Genomic DNA, 17565 nt, shown 5'->3' with positions numbered 1-17565 from the left:
ACTCGCATTATGGAGCTGGACCTGCGGGTTGTTTCACTGTGGAGCGTCCACGAAGCTGAGGGCGTCATGGATAGCATGTTTAGTGAGGTGGTCGCACCGCAGGTAATGGATGCACAGGCAGAAAAGGGATGGGTGACCACCAGATGGAATAGTAGGAGCAGGCAGGTAGTGCAGGAGTCCCCTGTGGCCATCCCCCTCTCAAACAGATACACCGCTTTGGTTCCTGCTGGGGGCAAGACCTCCCAGGGGAAAAGAGCAACAGTGCGGTCCGTGGCACCACGGAGGGCTCTGCTGCACAGCAGGGGAGGAAAAGGGGTGGAAGAGCTATTGTGATAGGGGATTCTATCATAAGGGGTGCAGATAGGCGTTTCTGTGGCCGCAAACGAGACTCCAGGATGGTATGTTGCCTCCCTAATACTAGGGTCAAGGATGTTTCGGAGCAGCTGCCGGAAATTCTGAAAGGGGAGGGTGTGCAGCCAGAGATCGTGGTCCATATTGGTACGAACGACATAGGCAGGAAGAGAGATGAGGTTCTGCAAAGTGAATATAGGGAGTTAGGCAGAAGGTTAAAGAGCAGGACCTCTAGGGTTGTAATCTCAGGATTACTCCCTGTGACACGTGCTAGTGCGGGTAGGAATAGGAGGATTAGGCAAATGAATGCATTGCTGAAGACTGGCGAAGGCGGGAGGGCTTCAGGTACTTGGATCATTGGGATCTCTTCTGGTGCAGAGGTGACCTGTACAAGAGGGATGGGTTGCATCTGAACTGGAAGGGGACCAATATCCTTGTAGGGAGATTTTATAGTAATACACTGGAGGGTTTAAACTAGTCTTGCAGCGGGGGTGGGACCCAAAGTAGTAGTCTCTCCGATGAGATAGTTGAGGCAAATGGAGAGGTTAAAGCAAGCAAGTCCAGTAGGCAGGCCAGGCAGGGGCAGGACAGGGAGCGTGGAAGGTCTGGTGGGCTAAACTGCATTTACTTTAATGCAAGTATCCTTACAGGTAAGGCAGATGAACTCAGAGCATGGATCGGTACATGGGATTGTGGTATTGTAGCTATTACGGAAATGTGGTTGAGGGATGGGCAGGACTGGCAGCTCAATGTTCCGCGGTACCAATCCTTCCGGCGTGACAGAGGTGGAGGTAAGAGAGGAGGGGGAGTTGCACTATTGATTAGGGAGGACATCACGGCAGTACTTAGAGAGGATATCCCGGGGTGAATGTCCAGTGAGGCCATACTGGTAGAACTTAGAAATAATAAAAGGGTGATCCCTTTGATGGGATTATACTATAGGCCCCCCAATAGTCAGAGGGAAGTGGAGGAGCATATATGTAGGGAAATCACAGATAGGTATAGGAATTATAGGGTTGTAATAGTAGGTGATTTTAACTTCCCTAATATTGACTGGGACTGCCTTAGTGCTAAGGGATCAGATGGGGAAGAATTTGTTAAGTGAGTCCAGGATCGTTTTCTGAAGCAGTACGTGGATGGCCCGACTAGAGAAGGAGCTACACTCGATCTCCTCTTAGGAAATGAGAATGGGCAGGTGGTTGATATGGCAGTGAGGGAGCACTTTGGGACCAGTGACCATAACTCTATTAGCTTCAAGATAGATATGAAAAAGAATAGGACTGGTCCTCAGGTTGAAGTCCTAAATTGGGGGAAGGCTAATTTCCATGGCATCAGACAGGAACTCTCAAAAGTTGAATGGGAGAGGCTGTTTACAGGTAAAGGGACGTCTGGCAAGTGGGAGGCTTTTAAAAGTGAGATAGGAAGAGTTCAGGGCCAGCATGTTCCTGTTAGATGGAAGGGCAAGGCTGGCAAGTTTAGGGAACCTTGGTTGACGAGGGATATTGAGGGTCTGGTCAGGACAAAGAAGGAGGCATACGTCAGGTATAGGCAGCTGGGATCGAGCGAGTCCCTCGAGAAGTATAGGGGATATAGGAGTATACTTAAGAAGGAAATTAGGAGGGCGAAAAGGGGCCATGAGATTTCCCTGGCAGATAAGATAAAGGAGAATCCTAAAAGATTCTCTAAGTGTATTAAGAGTAAAAGGGTAGCTAGGGAGAGAGTAGGTCCCCTTAAGGATCAGTGTGGCAATCTATGTGTGAAGCCACGCGAAATGGGCGAGGTCTTAAATGAATATTTCTCGTCTGTATTTACCGTGGAGAAGGTCATGGAAGCTAGTGAGTTCAAGGGAGGGAACAGCGATATCCTGCAGCATATCAACATTACAAAGGAGGAGGTGTTGGAGGTTTTGAAGCGCATTAAGGTGGATAAATCCCCAGGGCCTGATCAGATGTATCCTAGGATGCTATGGGAAGCAAGGGAGGAGATTGCTGGGGCGCTGGCAGAGATTTTTGTATCATCGTTAGCCACGGGTGAGGTACCGGAAGACTGGAGGATAGCTAATTTGTTAATTAATAAATTAAATAACAAATCATGTCGCCTCTTTCTCTTCTAAACTCTGGCGGAGACAAGCCTAGCTTGTCCAATATTTCCTCGTAAGACAGCCCACCCATTCCATGTATTAGTCTCGTAAACTTTCTCTGTACTACCTCCAATGCATTTACATCCTTCCGCAAATAAGGAGACCAGTACAGTACTCAGTACTGCAGAAGAGGTCTCACCAATGTCCTGTATAGCTGAAGCATAACCTCCCTACTATTGTATTCAATTCCCATGGTGATAAATGATAACATTCTATTAGCTTTCCTAATTACATGCTGGACCTGCATCCTAACCTTTTGCAATTCATGCCCTCGGACACCCAGATCCCTCTGCATCTCAGAGCTCTGCAATCTCTCACCATTTAGATAATATGCTTTTTTATTCTTCCTGCCATAGTGGACAATTTCCGACTTTCCCACATTATACTCCATTTGCCAGGTCTTTGCCCAATCACTTAACCTATCTATATCCCTTTGTAGCCCCCTTATGTCCTCTTCACAACCTACTTTCCTACCTATCTTTGTGATCAGCAAATTTAGCAACAATACCTTCGGTCCCTTCATCTAAGTCATTTATATAAATTGTAAAAAGTTGAGGCCCCAGCACAGATCCCTGTGGCACACCACTCGTTACTTCTTGCCAACCAAAAAGTGGCCCATTTATGCTGACTCTCTGTTTCCTGTCAGCTAGCCAATCTTCTATCCATGCCAATATGTTACCCTCGACACCATGAGCTTTTATTTTCTGCAATAACCTTTGATATGGCACCTTATCCTTCTGGAAATCGAAATACAATACATCCACTGGTTCCCCTTTATCCACAGCACATGTAACTCCCTCAAAGAACTCCAATAAATTGGTTAAACATGATTTCCCTTTCAAAAAACCATGTCGACTCTGCCTGATTATCTTAATTTTTTCTAAATGCCCTGCTATAACATCCTCTGTAATAGCTCCAAACATTTTCCCTCAGACAAATGTTAAGCTAACTGGCCTGTCGTTTCCTGCTTTCTGTCTCCCTCCCTTTTTGAATAAATGAGTTACATTCACTCTTTTCCAATCTAACGGAACCTTCTCGAATCTAGGGAATTTTGGAATATTAAAACCAGCGCATCAACTATCTCACTAGCCAATTCAGGACCTGGCGACTTGTCAACCCGCAGCTCCAACAATTTGTTTAGTACCACTTCCCTGGTGATTGTAATTTTCTTGAGTTCCTCCATCCCTTCAATTTCCTGATATACGACTAATACTGGGATGTTATTTGTATACTCAATAGTGAAGACCGATGCAAAGTATCTGTTCAATTCATCTGCCATCTCTTAATTATCCATTATTAATTCCCCAGACACACTTTCTATTGGACCAACAGTCGCTTTGTTAACTCTTTTCTTTTTAAAATATCTATCGAAACTCTTACTAGTTGTCTTGAAATTTCTTGCGAGCTTTCTCTCATACTCTAATTTTACCTTCCTTATCAATCTTTTAGTCATTCTTTGCTGTTTTTTTTATATTCTGTCCAATCTTCTGACCTGCCTCCCACCTTTGCACAATTATAGGCTTTTTCTTTAAGTTTGATAGTATCTTTAACTGTTTTCGTGAACCATGGATGGTGAGTCCCACCTTTGGAACTTTTCTTTCTCGTTGAAATGTATCTATTCTGTGTATTCTGAAATATCCCCTTAAATGTCTGCCACTGCATCTCTATTGACTTATCCCTTAACCTAATTTGCCAGTTCACTTTAGCTAGCTCTGCTTTCATGACCTTATAATTGCCCTTATTTAAATTTAAAATACTAGTCTGGGACCCACTCTCCTCTCCCTCAAACTGAATGTAAAATTCAATCATATTATAATCGCTACTACCTAGGGGCACCTTAACTATGAGGTCATTAATTAATCCTATCTCGTTGCACAATGCCAGGTCTAGTATAGCCTGCTCTCTGGTTGGCTCCAGAATGTATTGTTCCAAGAAATTATCCCCAAAACATTCTATGTATTCCTCATCTAGGCTATCTCTGCCCATCTGAATTTTCCAATCTATATGTAGATTAAAATCCCCCATAATTATCACAGTACCTTTCTGACAAGCTGCCATTATTTCTTCTTTTATATCCCATCCGACAGTGTGGTTAATGTTAGGTGGCCTGTACACCACTCCCACAAGTGACTTCTTGCCTTTATGATTTCTCATTTGTACTCAAACTGCTTCTGCATCCTGATCTCCAGAACTCAGGTCATCCCTCTCTATTACGCTAATACCATCATTAATTAACAGAGCTACCCCGCCACCTTTTCCTAGATTCCTGTCCTTCCAAAATGCCATGTCACCTCCAATATTCACATCCCAATCTATGTCGCCCTGCAGCCATGTCTCTGTAATGACTATCAGATCGTACTTATTTATTCTATTTGTGCTCCCAGTTCATCTGTTTTGTTTCAAATGCTCCATGCATTCAGATACAGAGCATTTAGTTTTGTCCTTTTATTATTTTTGTCACCTCTAGCCTTATCTGTCGATTTACTCTTAGATTTGTACATTCTGTCCCTTCCTGTCACAGTCTGTTTATCATTTCCCATATTTATACCTTTCTCTCTTGCCTTGTCTCTCCTCCTTGATTCACCATATCTTCCCGAATTTGATCCCTTGCCCCCACTATTCGGTTTAAAACCGTCTCTACTTCCCTCGTTATGTGGCTCGCTAGAACACCGGCACCAGCACGGTTCAGGTGTAGACCGTCCCAACGGTACAGCCACCTCTTTCCACAGTACTGGTGCCAATGCCCCATGAACCAGAACCCACTACTACCACACCAGTCTTTCAGCCGCACATTACTTTCTCTAATCTTATTTGTCCTATGCCAATTTGCACATGGCTCAGGTAATAATCCAGAGATGATTAACTTTGAGGTTCTGCTTCTTAATTTGGTGCCTAATTCCTCATACTGACTTTGCAGAACCTCTATCCTTGTCCTGCCTATGTCGCTGGTACCGACATGGACCACGACGACTGGATCCTCCCCCTCCCATTGTATGTTTCGCTCCAGCCCTGAGCAGATGTCCTGAATCCTGGCACCGGCAGACAACACAGCCGTCTGGACTCTTGCTTTTGCTGCAGAGAACAGAGTCAATCCACCTTACTATACTGTCCCCTACTACCACTACATTCCTTTTTTCTCCCTCTTTGAGCCACAAACACTTACTGCAGACGTGTTTGCCCTGGATCACACTGGCATCCAGGAACTCCCACATGCTGCAGCTGTGACACATCACCTGTCCTGTCATCCTTAACGTGTTTCAATTAACTACTTAAATATTTTATTCAATTATTCATTTTATTGCATATTTTATTAAACTTACCACTAGTTTGTTTACTATTTTAAACGTTAGGACTAAAATGGATCTTAATCACTTACCAGATGCGCATCAAGCAGGTCGGTTCTTCCAAACCAATCAACTACCTGCTTGCCTGTGATGTCACAGCTTACCAGATCCTCACCAAACAGCTCCTTCCACTGCACCGGAGAAAGAACCAAATCCTGTATCCTCACCCCAGCGGCTCTCTGTTTCCCTGCTCTCACTCTCCATTGTGACGTCACTCCTCGATTTTTTTCCCCTGCTCTGCTCCTGCCGTGCTCCTCTCTCTCTCGCTCTGTCTCCGAGTCTGTGCTTTTGGCGCATTTCTTCATTTGTTGTTCCGTTGTGCTCCTCTGTTTCTGGTCCAAAATCTGACTCTGGTGGGACTTGAATCCACAACCTTTGAATATCGTCTTAATCATTATTTAGAAGTCCAACACGCTATCCATTGCGCCACAGAGCCTCACACATTTTTATTAACATCACTAAGGCCTTTGATCTTGTCAGCAGAGACGGCCTCTTCAAACTGCAATGGAACATAGGCTGCCCTCCTGACCTCTTGGGCATCATCTCTTCTTTCCACGAGAACATGCACAGTTCCATCAGTTACAATGGAGCAACATCAGACGCTTTCAAGATCAGCAGTGGGGTAAAGCAGGGCTGCGCGCTGGCGCCAACTCTCTTAGGAACAGAGGAACATAGGAGTAAGCTATTCAGCCCGTCGAGCCTGCTCTGTCATTCAATTCGATCATGGCTGATCACCTACCTCAAAGCCCCTTTCCCATGCTATCCCCATATCCCTTGATGTCATGAGTATCAAGATTTCTATCAATTTCTGTCTTGAACATGCTCAATGATTGAGCTGCCACAGCCCTCTGGGGCACAGTATTCCAATGATTCACCACCGTCTGAGTGAAGAAATTCCACCCATCTCAGTTTTAAATGGCCTACTCCTTATTCTGAGACGATGTCCTTTGGTTTTAGACTCACCAACCAGGGCAAACATCCTGTCTACATCCACACTGTCACGCCCTGTAAGAATTTTGTCAGTTTCAATCAGATCACCTCTCATTCTTCGAAACTTTAAGGAATACAGGCCCAGTTTCCTCATAAGACAATCCCACCATCCCAGGGATTAGTCTGGTGACATAAAAACAAGAAATGCTGGAACCACTCAGCAGGTCTGGCAGCATCTGTGAAAAGAGAAGCAGAGTTAACGTTTCAGGTCAGTGACCCATCTTCGGAACTGACATATATTAGAAAAGTCACAGGTTATAAGCAAGTGGGGTGGGGGTGGGGCAAGAGATAACAAAGGAGAAGGTGTAGATTGGACAAGGCCACATAGCTGACCAAAAGGTCATGCAGCAAAGGCAAACAATATGTTAATGGTGTGTTGAAAGACAAAGCATTAGTACAGATTAGGTGTTAATGGACTGAATATTGAACAGTAGGAAGTACAAACCTGAAAAAAAACAGTAGGTAAGCAAACTGAACAAACTGAGATGAAATGAAATAAATGCAAAAAAAAGATTAGTCTGTTGACCCTCTGTTTCACCCCCTCTATGGCAAGTGTATCCTTCATAAGATGAGGAGACTAAACTGTACACAATACTCCAGTGCGGATTCACCAAGGCTCTAGACAATTGCAGCAAGACATCTTTACTCCTGTACTCATGACCCCTCGTGTGGGTACAACATACCATTTGCCTTCCTAATTGATTGCTGCACCTGCACAAGAGCTTTTAGTGTCTCAGGAACAAGGACACCCAGGTCCCTTTGGACATCGACACTTCCCAACCTCTCACCATTTAAGAAATACTCTGTCTTTCTGTTTATTCTACCAAAGTGAATAACTTCACACTTATTCACATTATATTCCATGTTCTTGCCCATTCACTTAGCCTCTCCAGGTCCCCTGGAAGCCTCTCTGCATCCTCCTCACAACTCACACTTCACCGAGCTTTGTGTCATCTGCAAACTTGGAAATATTACATTTAATCCCCACATCCAAATCATTTATATAGGTTGTTAACAGCTGTGGCTCCAACACTGATCCTTGCAGTACCCCAATAGTAACAGCCTGCCATCCTGAGAAGGACCCGTTATTCCTGCTCTCTGTTTTCGGTCTGTTAACCAATTCTCAATCCGTATCAGTATATTATCCCCAAGCCTATGTGCTCTAATTTTGTTTACTCACCTCCTGTGTGGGACCTTACCAAAGGAAAATGCAAATACCACACATCCACTGGTTCTCCTTTATCTGTTCTATAGGTAACATCCTCAAAAATCTCAACAGGTTTTTCAAACCTGTTTTCCTTTTCATAAATCTATGTTGACTCTGCCCAATCATGTCATCATTTTCGAACTGTCTAGTTATCACATCCTTTATAATTGGCATATTCTTCTCCATGCTGCTATTGTACACTTTCAATTACTCAGAAAGAGGTGTTCACCTGCACATCAGAGCTGACGACAAGCTGTTCAACTTGGCAAGACTGTGCGCCAAGACCAAAGTGGGTAAATTCCTAGTCTGTGAGTTGCTATTTGCTGATGATGCTGTGCTGACATCCCATAATGAAGTTCAGTCACAGCAGCTTGTAGATCGGTTCTCCCTGGCCTGCAAAGAGTTTGGACTGACAATCAGCATCAGGAAGATGAAAGTTACGGGCCAGGACGTAGAGACTCCACTTTCCATCAACATCGACAACCTCACTTTGGAGGTTGTCAACAGCTTCACATACCTTCAATCAACAATCACCAGCAATCTGGCCCTTGATGCTGAAATCAGCACCAGGATTGCCAATGCTGCAGCTGTCATGTCAAAGTTGAGAAGACAAGTGTGAACCGACAGCAAACTGACCGAAAATACAAAGCTCCACGTGTACCAGGCTTGTGTTCTCAGCACCCTCCTTTATAGTAGAGAAGCATCAACAACTTATACAAGCCAAAAAAAGCGGCTGAACAGCTTCCACCTCCACTACCTCAGATGGATACTGGGCATCTCCTGGCAGGACAGAGTGCCGAATGCGGAAGTACACCAGCGTGCAGGGATCCGCAGCATGTTTGCCCTCTTGAGTCAGCGGTGACTCTGTTGACTGGGCCAAATGGATGACGGTCACATTGCCAAATACATGCTCTATGGTGAGCTTGCTATCAGCATGAGATCAACAGGTCAGGGAAAAAAATCAAGTCCTTTGGAGAGGTTTGAGTTAATTCAGGAGAGTAGGCATGGATTTATCAATGGGAGTTCATGCTTGACGAATCTAACTGCATTTGTTGATAAACTATCTGAGAATACTGATGAAGGGAATGCAGTGGATGTTGTTTATATGGATGTTACGAAAGCATTTTATAAAGTACCACATAAAAGGGTGGTTAACAAAATTGGGGTTCATGGATTAGGAGGGTCAGTGTCCATTTGGATAGTAAATTGTTTTAAAGACTGAAAACAGCGAGTCATATTAAATGGTTCTTGGTCAGACCGGAGGATAGTCGACAGTGGTGTTCCCCAAGGGTCAGTGCCAGAACCACTGCTTTTTTTGCTAAAGGTAAGTGACTTGGATCTTGGAATACAGAGTAGAATCTCAAAATATGCCGATGACACCAAACTTGGAGGAGTGGCAAACAGTGAGGATGATATGAACTGCCTGCAACAGGACAGTGATAGGCCAGCAGAATGGGCAGACAGGTGGCAGATGGAATTTAATAGTGACAAGTGTGAGGTGATGTATTTTGGCATAAGGAATAGGGAGAGGCAATATATACTTAATGGCACAGTTCTAAAGAGTGTACTGGAATAGAGGGACTTGGGGTTCATGTGCACCGATCTTTGAAGGTGGCAAGACATATTGCGAGAGTGGTTAGCAAAGCATATGGGATCTTGGGCTTTATAAATAGAGGCGTTGAGTACAAAAGCAGGGAAGTTATGCTGAACCATTATAAAACTCTGGTTAGGCCCCAATTGGAGTGTTGCTTCCAGTTCTGCTCAGCAGACTTTAGAAAGAATGTGAGGGTCCTTGAGAGGACGCAGAGGCGATTTACCAGAATGGATCCAGGGATGGGGGATTTTAGTTACAAGGTTAGGTTGGAAAAGCTAGGATTATTCTGCCTATATCAAAGGAGATTGAGTGGAGAATTGATAGAGGTGTATAACACCTCGAGAGAACAGGCCATCCTAGACTGGGTATTGTGTAATGAGAAAGGATTAGTTAACAATCTTGTTGTGTGGGGTCCCTTGGGGAAGTGCGCCCATAATATGATAAAATTCTTCATTAAGATGGAGAGTGAGAGAGTTGATTCCGAGACTCGGGTCCTGAATCTAAATAAAGGAAACTATGAAGGTATGAGGCGGGAGTTGGCGATGATAGATTGGGGAATGTTACTTAAAGGGTTGACAGTGGATAGGCAATGGCTAGCATTTAAAGAGCGCATGGATGAATTACAACAATTGTTCATTCCTGTCTGTGCAAAAGTAAAACAGGAAGGGTGGCTCAACTGTGGCTTACAAAAGAAATTAAGGAAAGTATTAGATCCAAGGAGGAGAAATATAAAATAGCCAGAACAAGCAGCAAACCTGAAGATTGTGAGCAGTTTGGAATTTAGCAGAGGAGGACAAAAGGATTGATTAAGAAGGGGGAAATAGAGTATGAGAGTAAGCTAGCAGAGAACATAAAAACTGACTGTAAAAGCTTCTATAGATATGTGCAGAGAAAAAGATTAGTGAAGACAAATGTGGGTCCCTTACAGTCAGAAACGGGGGAATTTATAATGGGGAACAAAGAAATGGCAGACCAATTAAATACATACTTTGGATCTGTCTTCACAAAGGAGGATACAAATTATCTCCCAGAAATGTTGGGGAACATAGGGTCTAGTGAGAAGGAGGAACTGTATGAAATCAGTATTAGTAGGGAATGTTTGGGAAATTGATGGGATTGAAGGCCGATAAATCCCCAGGGCCTGATAATCTACATCCCAGAGTAATTAAGGAAGTGGCCCTTGAAATAGCAGATGCATTTCTGGTCTTTTTTCAAAATTCTATCGACTCTGGAACAGTTCCAATGGATTGGACGGTAGTTAATGTAACTCCATTATTTAAAAAAAGAGGCAGAAAGAAAACAGCGAATTATATACCGGTTAGCCTGACATCAGTCGTGGGGAAAATGCTGGAGTCCATTATAAAAGATGTAATAGCAGAGTGCAATAATAACTCGTCTCCACTCCTAGTATTTCTAAATCCCACACATTCACTATAATGTGAACAATTATTTCCTGTTGTGTCTCTCTCAGATTTGTAAACTTCACTGTATTGGAGTGAGGTGACATCTACTGGCGGGAAGCAAGAACTGCAATCAAGCAGCAGAAACTCCACAGTCTGTCAGGGTTAAAGAAACATTGCAATGTGAGGAAACAGCGAAGTGGTTTGATTGGGTAGATGGAGACATGATTCCACTTGTGGTGGTGTCTGAAGCAAAGGCCAGAAATACAAAATTGTCATTAATAAAAGAAATGAGGAATTCATGAAAAATGTAGTAACGTAGTGAATGGTTAGAATGTGGAGAGAATAGAAAGTGAGATTGGATGGACAGACGCAGTCTGAAAGGATGGCTGAAACAAAAGGTGAGTGCCCTGAAACGTTAACTGTGTTTCTCACAGCACAGATGCTGCCAGAGCTGCTGAGCATTTCCAGCACTTTCTGTTTTTATTTCAGCATTTGCAGGATGTTGCTTTGATCTGAAAAAAAATGGATGATTGGCTGGGGGGTTCCAGTGAAATTCCACAGCAGCTAATAAAACCTGACCTGTCAGTGGCTCGTTGGTCTAGGGGTATGATTCTCGCTTCGGGAGTATGGTTAATTAACATGCGAGAGATCCTGGGTTCAAGTCCTGGACGAGCCCTGGTATGCTGGCATTTTTAGATTAAGGTTATCTATTGGTTTCAGCCTTGCAGAAGGTGGAATTGACTTCCATTCGGAGCTGGCTTGAGGACCAGACAACTGGATTCAAAGAGCTTGTCGACAAAATTGCAATTAACTAAATGTACAGATAGCCAAGTGGGAAGATTAAGTTGTTGCTGTAATTGTGACCTGACTCCAAAAACAACAGGACTGGGTTCTGGACTGGAATGGAATGGAATTCTTCAGTGTTTCTGTTGTTTGGCTTGCATTGACTCATCGATTTTCTTGTTTTTCACTTTGTCGATGCCTTTGAATAATTGTGGATCCTTCTTCAGGGTGTCTCCTTTCACCAGGTAGTTCTGACCTCCGATGATGTTGATTGTAATCAGCTTCAATCCGCTGATAGTTTTGGAAGTGAGCAGATTTCCTTTGCTTGAGTCTACAACATGGAACTCAGTCTGACATGTGGACCCATGGGAGGATTTGAATGCCATCCCTGCGTTGGAGTTGCATCCATCCAATAAGAGACCGAGTCGAAGTGACAGTTCTGTCAGTCGAATATGAGACTTTTAATGGCAGGGTTGTGAGTTTGAGTGCCATTCTGTTTTTCCCTTTTTTAAGGCTTCATGAGCAGAGAGTACAGGGAGTGTTTGAAATGAGCAAGTCTCGCTTTGATTCAGGACTCTTACCTCTCAGCAGCATCTCACGATGAAAGATTGAATTTGATCTCATTTCATTCTCAGCTCGGGGTCTGTGCGGCTCAGTGGCACTTCTGGCTGTCTCCCGCTTCACAATCCATCAGGACTGAGAAAGCAATGGGGAATATTACTCACATGTTGTGTTCTTTAATTTTTTGGAAAACTTGAATGTACGTATTTTCTTCCAAAACAAGGACACCAAGCTACTGTTAATGTAGGGCTGAAATAGCTCAGTTGGGAGAGCGTTAGACTGAAAATCTAAAGGTCCCTGGTTCAATCCCGGGTTTCAGCAATTTCGCTTCCTTATGTGTCCCTTGCCTTGGTTCTGATTTTCCAGTTGTACAATTTACTTTGAGATTATTTCCCAAGCACCAGTGGATTGAATTTGAGAAACAACACAGAATCATTTACAACATCTAAGGTGGTCATTTGGCCTCTCACGTCCATGCTGGCTCTCCCCGGAGCAATTTAGTCAGTTCCACTCACCAGCTCGATCCCTTTCCTCCTGCAAGTTTCTTTCCTTCAAGTATCCATCCAATTTCCTTTTCAAATCATTGATTGTCTCTGCTTCCACCACACTCGTGGGCCAAGACATTACTACCCACAACATAAAAAATTCCACCTCATCAAGGATGGGAAATACTTATATCATCTATATTTGCTTATTCTCTATTTCTATGAGAATAGACTGACAGTCAACATGAAAGGAAACCCAAAAATCTTCGAGCAGCATGTAAATGATAAGTGGGTAGTAAGAGGTTGAGTCGGGCCTATTAGGGACAAAAAGGATAATATAAGCTTAGAGGTGCAGGGCAATGTTAATCTACTTAATGAGTACTTTGCATCAGTGATCACTAAGGAAGTGGACTTTGACAAAATATCAGTTGAAGTGAAGAAAGTAGAGGCAATGGAGAGAGTACAAATTAGGAGAGGGAGGTACTAAAAAGACTGGCTGTGCTTAGGGAAGATAAATCACCTGGTCCGGATGGCTCACATCCCGGGTTGCGAAAGGAAATGCGGATGCAGATAACGGAAGGGCTTGCTATAATCTTCCAATCTTCCCTGGATACCGGGGAGGTGCCAGAGGATTAAACAGTGGCAAATGCGACACCCTTATTCAAGAAAGGGTGTAAGGACAGTCCGGGTAACTACAGGCTAGTTAGATTAACAGCAGCGGTGGGTAAGGTTTTAGAAAGAATAATCAGGGTAAAAAATCAACAGTCACTTGGAGAGGTTCGAGTTAATTCAGGAGAGTGAGCATGGATTTATAAATGGGAGTTCATGCTTGACTAATCTAACTGCATTTTGTGATGAACTAACAGAGCAGGTTGATGAAGGGAATGCAGTGGATGTTGTTTATATGGATTTTAAGGAAGCGTTTGACAAGGTACCACATAAAAGGGCGGTTAACAAAATTGAGGTTCGTGATATAGGAGGGTCAGTGTCCAATTGGATAGAAAATTGGTTTAAGGACAGAAAACAGCGAGTCTTATTAAATGGTTCTTTGTCAGACTGGAGGATAGTCGACAGTGGTGTTCCCCAAGGGTCAGTGCTAGAACCACTGCTTTTTCTGCTCAAGGTAAGTGACTTGGATCTTGGAATACAAAGTAGAATCTCAAAATATCCCGATGACAACAAACTTGGAGGAGTGGCAAACAGTGAGGATGATATGAACTGCCTGCAACAGGACAGTGATAGGCTAGCAGAATGGGCAGACAGGTGGCAGATAGAATTTAATAGTGACAAGTGTGAGGTGATGTATTTTGGCATAAGGAATAGGGAGAGGCAATATATACTTAATGGCACAGTTCTAAAGAGTGTACTGGAATAGAGGGACTTGGGGTTCATGTGCATCAATCTTTGAAGGTGGCAAGACATATTGCGAGAGTGGTTCGCAAAGCATATGGGATCTTGGGCTTTATAAATAGAGGCATTGAGTACAAAAGCAGGGAAGTTATGCTGAACCATTATAAAACTCTGGTTAGGCCCCAATTGGAGTGTTGCTTCCAGTTCTGCTCAGCAGACTTTAGAAAGAATGTGAGGGTCCTTGAGAGGACGCAGAGGCGATTTACCAGAATGGATCCAGGGATGGGGGATTTTAGTTACAAGGTTAGGTTGGAAAAGCTAGGATTATTCTGCCTATATCAAAGGAGATTGAGTGGAGAATTGATAGAGGTGTAAAACACCTCTAGAGAACAGGCCATCCTGGACTGGGTATTGTGTAATGAGAAAGGATTAGTTAACAATCTTGTTGTGTGGGGTCCCTTGGGGAAGTGCGCCCATAATATGATAAAATTCTTCATTAAGATGGAGAGTGAGAGAGTTGATTCCGAGACTCGGGTCCTGAATCTAAACAAAGGAAACTATGAAGGTATGAGGCGGGAGTTGGCTATGATAGATTGGGGAACGTTACTTAAAGGGTTGACAGTGGATAGGCAATGGCTAGCATTTAAAGAGCGCATGGATGAATTACAACAATTGTTCATTCCTGTCTGTGCAAAAGTAAAACAGGAAGGGTGGCTCAACTGTGGCTTACAAAAGAAATTAAGGAAAGTATTAGATCCAAGGAGGAGAAATATAAAATGGCCAGAACAAGCAGCAAACCTGAAGATTGTGAGCAGTTTGGAATTTAGCAGAGGAGGACAAAAGGATTGATTAAGAAGGGGGAAATAGAGTATGAGAGTAAGCTAGCAAAGAACATAAAAACTGACTGGAAAAGCTTCTATAGATATGTGTAGAGAAAAAGATTAGTGAAGACAAATGTGGGCCCCTTACAGTCAGAAACGGGGGAATTTATAATGGGGAACAAAGAAATGGCAGACCAATTAAATACATACTTTGGATCTGTCTTCACAAAGGAGGATACAAATTATCTCCCAGAAATGTTGGGGAATATAGGGTCTAGTGAGAAGGAGGAACTGTATGAAATCAGTATTAGTAGGGAATGTTTGGGAAATTGATGGGATTGAAGGCCGACAAATCCCCAGGGCTTGATAATCTACATCCCAGAGTAATTAAGGAAGTGGCCCTTGAAATAGCAGATGCATTTCTGGTCTTTTTTCAAAATTCTATCGACTCTGGAACAGTTCCAATGGATTGGACGGTAGTTAATGTAACTCCGCTATTTAAAAAAAGAGGCAGAAAGAAAACAGCGAATTATATACCGGTTAGCCTGACATCAGTCGTGGGGAAACTGCTGGAGTCCATTATAAAAGATGTAATAGCAGAGTGCAATAATAACTCGTCTCCACTCCGAGTATTTCTAAATCCCACACATTCACTATAATGTGAACAATTATTTCCTGTTGTGTCTCTCTCAGATTTGTAAACTTCACTGTATTGGAGTGAGGTGACATCTACTGGCGGGAAGCAAGAACTGCAATCAAGCAGCAGAAACTCCACAGTCTGTCAGGGTTAAAGAAACATTGCAATGTGAGGATCCAGCGAAGTGGTTTGATTGGGTAGATGGAGACATGATTCCACTTGTGGTGGTGTCTGAAGCAAAGGCCAGAAATACAAAACTGTCATTAATAAAAGAAATGAGGAATTCATGAAAAATGTAGTAACGTAGTGAATGGTTAGAATGTGGATAGAATAGAAAGTGAGATTGGATGGACAGAAGCAGTCTGAAAGGATGGCTGAAACAAAAGGTGAGTGCCCTGAAACGTTAACTGTGTTTCTCACAGCACAGATGCTGCCAGAGCTGCTGAACATTTCCAGCACTTTCTGTTTTTATTTCAGCATTTGCAGGATGTTGCTTTGATCTGAAAAAAAAATGGATGATTGGCTGGGGGGTTCCAGTGAAATTCCACAGCAGCTAATAAAGCCTGACTTGTCAGTGGCTTGTTGGTCTAGGGGTATGATTCTCGCTTAGGGAGTAAGGTTAATTAACATGCGAGAGATCCTGGGTTCCACTCCCGAACAAGCCCTGGCCTGGTGGCATTTTTAGATTAAGGTTATCTATTGGTTTCAGCCTTGCAGAAGGTGGAATTGACTTCCATACGGAGCTGGCTTGAGGACCAGACAACTGGATTCAAAGAGCTTGTCGACAAAATTGCAATTAACTAAATGTACAGATAGCCAAGTGGGAAGATTAAGTTGTTGCTGTAATTGTGACCTGACTCCAAAAACAACAGGACTGGGTTCTGGACTGGAATGGAATGGAATTCTTCAGTGTTTCTGTTGTTTGGCTTGCATTGACTCATCGATTTTCTTGTTTTTCACTTTGTCGATGCCTTTGAATAATTGTGGATCCTTCTTCAGGGTGTCTCCTTTCACCAGGTAGTTCTGACCTCCGATGATGTTGATTGTAATCAGCTTCAATTCGCTGATAGTTTTGGAAGTGAGCAGATTTCCTTTGCTTGAGTCTACAACATGGAACTCAGTCTGACATGTGGACCCATGGGAGGATTTGAATGTCATCCCTGCGTTGGAGTTGCATCCATCCAATAAGAGACCGAGTAGAAGTGACAGTTCTGTCAGTCGAATATGAGACTTTTAATGGCAGGGTTGTGAGTTTGAGTGCCATTCTGTTTTTCCCTTTTTTAAGGCTTCATGAGCAGAGAGTACAGGGAGTGTTTGAAATGAGCAAGTCTCGCTTTGATTCAGGACTCTTACCTCTCAGCAGCATCTCACTATGAAAGATTGAATTTGATCTCATTTCATTCTCAGCTCGGGGTCTGTGCGGCTCAGTGGCACTTCTGGCTGTCTCCCGCTTCACAATCCATCAGTACTGAGAAAGCAATGGGGAATATTACTCACATGTTGTGTTCTTTAATTTTTTGGAAAACTTGAATGTATGTATTTTCTTCCAAAACAAGGACACCAATCCATTGTTAATGGAGAGCTGAAATAGCTCAGTTGGGAGAGCGTTAGACTGAAGATTTAAAGGTCCCTGGTTCAATCCCAGGTTTCAGCAATTTCGCTTCCTTATGTGTCCCTTGCCTTGGTTCTGATTTTCCAGTTGCACAATTTACTTTGAGATTATTTACCAAGCACCAGTGGATTGAATTTGAGAAACAACACAGAATCATTTACAACATAGAAGGTGGTCATTTGGCCTATCACGTCCATGCTGGCTCTCCCCGGAGCAATCTAGTCAGTTCCACTCACCAGCTCGATCCCTTTCCTCCTGCAAGTTTCTTTCCTTCAAGTATCCATCCA

The 17565-nt window shown here is 43.3% G+C and overlaps 3 non-coding genes across 3 annotated transcripts; 2 read left to right on the top strand and 1 right to left on the bottom strand.

Annotated features, from left to right (window-relative positions):
* Positions 1-6180: 6180 nt before the first annotated feature.
* Positions 6181-6271, bottom strand: trnar-ucu (transfer RNA arginine (anticodon UCU)). Its single transcript is given in 2 exon segments — positions 6181-6216; positions 6235-6271. It is a non-coding gene; the product is annotated as a tRNA-Arg (tRNA).
* A 6350-nt stretch (positions 6272-12621) lies between these two features.
* On the top strand, positions 12622-12694 carry trnaf-gaa (transfer RNA phenylalanine (anticodon GAA)). Its single transcript has one exon. It is a non-coding gene; the product is annotated as a tRNA-Phe (tRNA).
* Positions 12695-17247: 4553 nt separating this feature from the next.
* trnaf-gaa (transfer RNA phenylalanine (anticodon GAA)) lies at positions 17248-17320 on the top strand. The gene has a single exon. It is a non-coding gene; the product is annotated as a tRNA-Phe (tRNA).
* The last annotated feature ends 245 nt before the right edge of the window (positions 17321-17565 follow it).

Source organism: Heterodontus francisci, chromosome 35, assembly GCF_036365525.1.
Source record: "Heterodontus francisci isolate sHetFra1 chromosome 35, sHetFra1.hap1, whole genome shotgun sequence".
Lineage (NCBI taxonomy): Eukaryota > Metazoa > Chordata > Chondrichthyes > Heterodontiformes > Heterodontidae > Heterodontus > Heterodontus francisci.
Note: the sequence above shows the minus strand (reverse complement) of the source record. Positions and strands in the feature narration are given on the sequence as shown.